Here is a 9,121-nt window from a genome sequence, read left to right on the forward strand (position 1 = left end):
GAACACAGAACACCTTTCTTAAACATGAAACCTCTCTATAATGGACTCCCTAAAGGCTATTCAGCCAGCTACAAAAAATTTATGTTTACCTTGAAAGCAATCATTAGTATAGACTAATGATGTCTAAAAGCTTTCCTAAAATCTGTGGTTAAATAAATTCTATAGTCAAGAATTAATTCAGTAGGAAATGCTGCACTACGACAGGAGCATAATAAGTAATAATTGACATACAAGCAAAATGCACTGAAAGTACAGACATTTTTCCTGGCCCTCCAAAATAGAATAACGGGTGTTTCTCAGGGTTTCTGCATAACACATTTCCAAAGGAAAAAAACCCAACAAACCCTGAACTGTTATTTTGCATTTTCTGAGGCAGTCAGAAAATGTCAGCCAGGTCTTATGTTTGATCTCCAAATGGTTTTCCCACTTTAATTAGTTTATCAAAGCATAGGGAGAAAATTAATATTTTCTTTTCCAGCCTGCCAGACACCTTTAAAACTGCAAAAAACAATACCAGATTAAAGTGATTACCCCCTCTACACAAGAGCTCAAAAGAAGTTTAGAAAATAAGATTATATCTTTTGATGGTTCAACTACTACCTTGATAAAGTTATAGTTATACTGTTGTAATTGTGGAAAGGGCTGGCCATTGTACACTTTTAGATACTAAAATACTTGCTGTGGTATATGAAACACTTAGTACAGGGTTAGCTTGCCTGTGACCCTCAGAAGCATGCCATCAGCCGTAAGGAGGACACAGGCTTGCAAGCTCCTTAGGATGACATAAGCTAGCACAGCCATGATAGTCAGACACTCCTGCTCTCAGATACCACTGTCCTCTTTCTGCTGCCAGCACTACTGTTCGTAGTGGAGTAGGCTAAAACACTGATCCAGTTGAAAATCAACTAGAACAATTGGTCCAGCCCTCTGTTCAGCAAAATAGCATTTGAATATGGCTTTTTGTCTTTGGAGTACCTCATCCCTTTTTGTTCATCACATGGCAGTGTGTGTTTCCACTGTAGGCTCCAGTTCTGCACCATTCTCCATGTTGCTCTCGCCTCTCCTTGCTCTCAAGATGCTGCCAAGATTAAGAAGCATTTGTATATGTGCCTGAAATCTTTGCTCTTAATCCTCTCAACTTCACCAACCAATCTAAGAAAAATATTAACTTTCCCTCCAAAATCTGCAACTTTTTTTTTCTCCATGGTCTGTATTAGAAGTGTTTTTACGTGACAAATGCATACTGTAGGAGGGATTTTAGCCCACAGTGCATATAGACAGTGCACTATAGACAACATAAAGTTACCAAAACTCCATGAAAAACTGATGAAACCCCATTGCTATTGCTGAACAGCTCCAGAGAGGGAGTCCTGCTTGCTTTTTGCATCATGAAGGAGTAATTGACAGGGGACAGGATCTGTGACCAGGCAGTGAGTTACTTTTCAAAAAGAATAGCCTAGTGAGGACATTTCAGCTCTAGAGAATGTGGGCACATTCAAAACTCAGAAACCCCCAACACATAGTTCCAGTTCAGACAATGGTCCTGTTGTACATGTTGACATCTTGATGCCTTCCTTGAAATTGTGGGATCTTATTTTTAAAAGAAAATTAAAATAAACAATGTCAGTGATGTCTCCAGTCTTCACAGCAGCATTTCCTTAATCTTAATTCATCACTTTGTGGATTACAATTCCCTATTTCTGTCTGTCTTCCCAACAGCAAGTGATGAGAAATTATTTTAGGGAGGTGGAAGGAGTGAGAGAGGGTAACATCTTTTGTATCTTCCTTTGGAGTAAAAATTGATACCCTAAAAAAGGAAAATCAGTCTCAATTTTGTGCTCCTGACAGGTAACACTCTCCATGGTCTTCCTCCTCATGTGAGAAGTCAGGGAACCTACATGTGTTTCCTTGAGTGTCAGTTCAGTGCATGAAGTTCCCATGAACATTTTATTTATGAGTTCCCATCATCCTGGTGTCAGTATATCCAGTTGTGCAGCCAGACTGCTGTCACTGAGCCTACTAAATCTCATCCACAAATCTGTGACAGTTCCTTTCAAAGAGCATTGTATTTGGTGGATGCAGTACAGGAAACCATCTTCATTTATGAAACACTGCCTCACTAAGGGAAGAGTTTTTGGTTTTCCCTTAATTGTTGCTGTGGTGGAAGACGATATATATTCCTTCTATACTAGCCTGCTTGCATGACTACAGCGATAAACAAATCACACAGAGCCCTGGGAACTGCTGGATTTCCTTGTCACTACCGCTGCTGACTGCAGTGTAAGACTGACAGTTTTTAATACAGCAACTTCTCAGGTTCTTTAACAACAAAATAATAGACAGGTTTCAAATATAAGCCATTCAGCTAAAGCACCATTCATGTATTAACTGTTCTGAAAGGTGAAGAAAGTCAATCAAGGAATTTGAACCAAGAGACAAAGGGCTGCAGTCTGTATCTCTTTTCCTGGCTGAAGCAGCAACACTCCTAAGAAATCAGAATTCAGTAGTGCAACCGGAACTATCCAACAAAACAGAATATTACAAATATCCAATGCATAGATGGCTGAGGCCTTACTGCTGCAACTCTGCTTCTGTAAGGATCAAAGCATTTTGAAGGGGATCAAATGAATAATTAATAACCATTGCCTATACCCCACCAGCATAAAATTGCTCATTTAATTCTCATCAAAGCTGAATCTCAGTTTTCTGAGACCAGACTTTTTATAACTTTACTGCAAAATCCCAATGTTCTAAAGATGTTTTCCAAATACTATTTACAGTTTGGTTTTCATGACATCCTGAAAGAGCTTGTTCTCTTTGTTGCTTGCCTCACACAGGTAAACTACACAGCAGTTGCAATCTGCAGGATGTATGACCGTAAACGCAGTGCACATGCAATAGCTGCTGAGCAACTTGACCTAGCGTATCTGTACCTTAAGGCTGGAAGTATGATTATGTCAGCAGAAGCTATAGGAGAGCATATACAAGACCAGAAAGCAATATAGCGACATATAGTTCAGACATTGATTCCCTTCAAAAATTATGTTACTTTTCTTCTCCTCAGACACAGTCTTTCCTCTTCCTTTATGTGCACTCCTTCTGTAGGGGCAGAATTAACAGAAATCATTCAGCTTGACCCTTTTCACCTTCCTGGCATTCCCTCAGATTCCCTGGCTTTAGCACTCCCCACCACCAGCCAAACAAGGCTAGATGCAACTCTCCAGAACCTGTCAAAGTAACATCAAAACTCAGCCAGAAGAAATCGAAGAAGCCATGAACCAGAAGGTTATTCCAAAGGAATATTGGGATGCCTGAATTATCTTAATAGCTTTGTTGGCTTAAACACAATTCACAGAGTTTGGCAGTTCTGAGTTCTCGTATTTTCATTGCTTTTTTTGATCCAAGGATAGAGGCATATAGCTGGTAGGAAATACTAGGTCCACAGACTTAGCAGAGTTTAAATTTTCTGAACATAGTCCTTGGATGTTCTATCCTGGGGATGTGACAACTTATTGTATCACAGTGACCATAAGCGACACAGCTGACCTAAATCTTAATCTACTCTTAGTATTTATTATCATCACCTCAACATCAGAATGAGTTCTAGCACTAATCACACATCCTTGGAACTTCTGACCTTTAAGAATTAAATTATTTGAAAGCACATCAAAAACACGGAGAAAGCAGAAGTATCTGCTTTCCCAATGGAAACATTCTCCGAGCAATTTATTACGTGAGTGACAACTCAAATTACATAAAAGAAAAAAAAAAGATTAAAAATTGAACTTTCCAGAAATAGCCCATCATATAACCTTAAGGGTCCATTACAGTGAGCAAATTATGTCAGTGGCAAACATGGGGAGTTAACATGGCAGCAGGATCTAACCAAGGACCTCATCCCCACCAGGAAGCACTGAAGCAGCATTTCTGAGAGCTGCAACTATCCACCTGCATTTTCTGCAGAAATTTGAGAACCCAGCAGGGGACTGCAGGTGGGAAACTGTACTGAATGGGAGCAGAGAATTTAGGACAAAAGTAACAGTGATGTTGTAACATCTCAGCTGACACCACTAAAACCAAGAGTAGCTGTTCGTATTCCATTGAAGGCACACAGAACATTATGTATGTGGCACATTAGACTTAAAAACTCCCAGTGCACACAACGACTTATGCAGCAGTGTTTATTGAACGATTTTACTAATGAGCCGTCTTAGATTTAAGTAATAATAATTTTTCATGTAAGGCATATAGTAAAAATGATTAATGCATCCTAAGTGTCTGGGTCAAAGCATACCTTCCTTTGCAGGAGGCTCACTGGGAGCTGGTAGCTGAGGGATTACCAGCTATGCATAACAATGGGGACAGAGAAACAATGTGCCTCCAGTCTCTCCAGGCCACTTCAGCCATCCTAGAGCCAGCCTTAAGGCAGGAGCTCAGGACTGTGAATATCACAAGTGTGAGGCTATTGAGAGTAACCAGAGAGTAACCTATTGAGGCTATTGAGAGTAACCAGGGACCTTAACTGGCAGCTGCAGGTGATTCTTGCATCTACATCTAGTGCTAAATGTAGCCAGAGATAAGCAAAAACTGATGAAACACAACCAAGAACTGCAAGATGGTGAAGTAACAATATATATATTTGGGGATTTTGGTCCCCAAATACATGGGGATCACCCAGATGTTCTAAGAAGCCTATCAGGAAGGAAAAAAACAGTATTTGCAACACTGCTGCATGTGCTTTAGGATCTTAATAACTTATGTATTAGTATACTATGTAACATTATAATTTGCTGCACTTATATAATTACAGCAATATTACAAAGTATTATAATGCATAAAATTGGGATAATGTTGCATAATTGTAATCTGCAATATAACACATGAACTGATTTATATACTATGTGACATTACATTATAACTCTACATTCCGGCATTTCACATGCTCTAATTGCATATCGCCACTTAAAGCATTCCCTTAAACCTCTATCCACAGCTGACTTGTGCTTTCCAACGTACCCTCATTTCTTTTCTATCTTCATCACATAGTTTCTGCCTAATATGGCTTGCTCATTGGTTTCTGTTCTACCACAGTGGTTTTTGCCCTGGCACATGTGGTATTCAAATCCGGTCCCAGTGGATTATAAACCATTTTGAATTAATGCAGAATTGTTCAAGAATGTAATCACAAAACTACATAAAAAAAAAAAAGATCCTAATTGGTGGGAAAGCTGACTTTTTCTTTTCGGCTAACTAGAAAATAATTATCTTTTGGAACTATTAGTAGAGCATAGAAGCATTCTTTAGTTTGAGTAATATACTGTAAATTAGCAAATCTACACACTGATTGTTGAGCATATCTGGAACCAATGAATGTTACAGTCTGTGACAGCTGCCTTATAGCTCTATCAGCCTGACAGCAATGGAGGCTGTCCTGAATCACCCAAAGACCTGCAGACTCCTTTCCAGTTTTGCTGTCTACTTTGCACACTTGTAGACAGTCTCCCCCAGGTAACAATCAATCCTTTCTCTGTATTAATTTAGCAGTAATGTCAAATAATTAGGTAGTTGTTTTGTGCTCTGCAAATTTAAATCCAAACACATCATCCACATTACTAACACCTATGGACTTTGTTCAAGTTTTAGCTATCTTTAAAATAAGTGATAAACACATGTTTCCCCTGGAGTTTGTGTAGAACTATCTATGTGAATAAGAAGCAAATGCTAGAGCTTGCCAGGATTTTAGTTAAAACTTTCTTCATGGATAGTTGAAATGGTTTACCTTTTCATGAGAAAATTTTGTTATTTCAAGGAAATTATTATTTATTGCCTTTAAAAGTGAGGAAAAATTCCAAAGTACAATTAAAAAAATAATAAAAACAAAACAAACAAAAAAACCCACCACAAAACAACAACAAAAAACCACCTAAACATGCTTGTTTAGTAAAAAACAAAGTTTTGACTACAGAAAAGTATAAATTGGTATTTTCTGCAATAACAAGTTGGATTTATAGATTGGGTGGTTGAATATCCCCTCTGAATTAGAGCTGCCATCCAAGTACACTTCTCATCAAGCACTCCTTTGATGACTGAGCCACATGGGGGTGATGACATTGAGCCACAAGAAGAACAAGCCAGATGCATTTCCAATAGCATTTTCAATATTTTAACAGTTTTCCATTTTTATTTTCGTACAGCAGTAGTATTTTTTCTACAATTTTCTAATACTATACTACCTATCTTTTCTTTCCCCCATCAGCTGCAAGACCTTATCCTAGGTGAGAGTAAAGCAGGGAGCTTAGCACCTCAGACAGTACTCAGCCAAATGAAGCATCAAATCTGATCGTAAATGATTCAGCATTTGACCAAAGGGCACAGCTGAAAAGACTGAAACTTTGAAATTCTCTCAGTTTAACCTAATTTGTATTCAATGCCTTTCTAGTTTTGTTGATATAGTCTAGCTGGCATTTTTGTCAAATAAATCTGAGGGCTTTTTTCCTCTTCCATCACTCATCCCATTCACTGGAAAAGTAGATAAAAATATTTTTTAATTAATCCAGAAGATTTCTTTCAACCCCCTTTAACTTCTCTTCCCTCTATCTGTTAGTATAGTGTTCTATAAAGTTTAGCCTAGGTTTTGTGACCAGATCACATAATTCAAGGGAAAGACTTCCAAAGACTGTGGTCCCACATGGGACCAGAGACCTGCCTTGCTCACTGTTCACTCTGGGAAGGTGTGTGTCTACTGTATTTTAGATAACCTGCTCTAATGAGATGCATGTTTCTGATTTCTGACCTTAAATACTTTAGAGAGGCCAAAGTATTATACACCACAGAAGTCATGCTCTGAAAAAAGTCAAACCCTGAGGATATGTTTGGCTGAGTAACAGAATTCATCAGTTGTGAAAATTTTGGTCACTAAGGGCTGGAGCTCTAGTGATTAGTACTTAAATAGTGTTTAAAGTATTATTTATAATATTTAATATATAGATCCCTATCTCCTTACCATAACCTCACTGCTTTCTTGTGGCCTAGGTGTTCATTATCCCTGTTTACCTTTAGCAATAGGTGGCACGCTCTGCTTTTAATTAAACCAAATTTCAGCTTCTTGTTGAATACTTTCGGCTGCCGGAGAAATAAGCCCCAAGCACACAGGGCTCTGGAAGGTAAAGGGGGCACCCGCGGTTTTCTCAGGGAGAGAGAGTCCTATCCCCTGCCACAGGGAGAGGCGGCGCCAGAGGCTCCGATGCGGAGAGCGGCGGGCGGGCAGCTGGCTCCATCTAGTGTCCGCTGCGTCCCGTGTTACTCGGCCCGAGCAGCTCGGAGAAATCCGTCACCATCACAATAATAATAGAAACTTAAAATAATAACTAAACCGAATTCAATATTTTTAAAATGGAAAAAAGAAATACTATTTCCAGACTGAAGCATAAGAATAGTACTTCATAAAACAAATTCCCAGACTGCTTTTCTGAAGAATCAGAGAATATGAGGTTGGAAAAGACCTCAAGGATCATCTGATCCAACCTTTCTAGGCAAAGCATGACCTAGACTAGACTAGATGTCCCAGCACCCTATCCAGCTGAATCTTAAACATATCCAAACACCGGGGAGCCCATCATTTCCCTGGGGAGATTATTCCAATGGTTGATTGTTCTCATTGTAAAAAAAAAAAAAAAAAAAAATCATCTTGTGTCCAGTTAATCTCCCCAGGAGTAACATGTGCCCATTACCACTCATCTTTTCCTTGTGACCTCTTACAGAAAGGGTCTTCACCTATGAAAGCACCCTTTAACTACTGGTACCTGGTGATAAGGCCTTCCCTTCTCTCTGGCTGAACAAACCCAGCTTTCTCAACCTGTCCTCATATGCAGACTTCCCAGTCCTTAGACCGTCAAATCCTGGGGGTGTTTTGACTATAGTACCACCAAGTCTCAGGGCTGGGAAAAGACAGAAAAAGTAAGGTATGGTGGGGCTGGAAAGCAGCTGCCAAAGGGAGCCAGTGCTGACAGTAAGTGGAAATGCTGGCTGCATTAGCTGTCTGCTCAGGGGCTGATAGATGGAACCTCTTACTTGAGTGGCTGGGATTAAAAGAGATTCTATGGCCCTGTGAGGATTGGAGTTGGAAGTGTCCTGTCAGAAGGCATGTGAAGGATATAACATAAAACCTGCTCTCCTCCATCTCCCCAAGGACACCTTACTGAATACCATTTTGGGGAAGCTTCACAGATCAGCTTTGGAAATATTTTCCTGCATAATTACATGCAGCTATATTTTTAGCCCCTCCATTAAGCACATATTACCTCCTTTAATGCCCTAAGAGCTTTTTGTCATAGATTATTAAAAGGTTTTTTTTACCCTTTATTCTTTAAGTAGCTGTTATTCACACAGATTGGGCTAACACCAAATGAAAAATATTTTTATGGAATCCACTACAGACACTAAAACACCTTTTTGGCATTTCTGTGAAATTAAGGCTATTTTGTCCTTATTCACAGTTGCTTTATCATCTGTGAACAAATTTGGCCTGATAAAACTACATAGTATTCCCAGTTCAACCTGACATCTGAGGCGTTGTCCAGCAAACCCCAGTAACATCATTGTGTGGACATGACAGACTGCACCTCGCCCATAAACTGGTATAAAGCAAGTATGTGAAATCAGTCATTTGCCTGGTCCCCTGCTCTGAACAAAATCAAGCACATCATGTGCTGTCATCACTCCCATACTACAGAGGGGTTTGTGTTTTCTGTAGTTAGTAGTTTTTGCTGATGTCAAAATACTTCTTGTTGAAAAGATATGGTAATATACACACACATATATATGTATTGTTTTACAATATGGGATTTTTCCCTAAAACAAAGACTGGGTCAGGCCCAGTAGGTTCAGAACTGGGAGGGTCTCTACTGCAGCAGATGATGGTCAAGAAATCAATGTTACCTCATAGCCTTCCACCAATTAAGGCTCCTCCCATAAAGGTTCATATAAAGTCTTCATTGTACACTAAGAATCAGCAAGTCAGATGCTTCATCAGCTAGCGGAATATAACAAATTTTTGACAAAGCTCATAGTAACACTACACCGCTGCAGCCCACAGGCAGGGCCAGCAAAAAGGTGAGCAACA

Source organism: Melopsittacus undulatus, chromosome 1, assembly GCF_012275295.1.
Source record: "Melopsittacus undulatus isolate bMelUnd1 chromosome 1, bMelUnd1.mat.Z, whole genome shotgun sequence".
NCBI classification, from domain to species: Eukaryota; Metazoa; Chordata; class Aves; order Psittaciformes; family Psittaculidae; genus Melopsittacus; species Melopsittacus undulatus.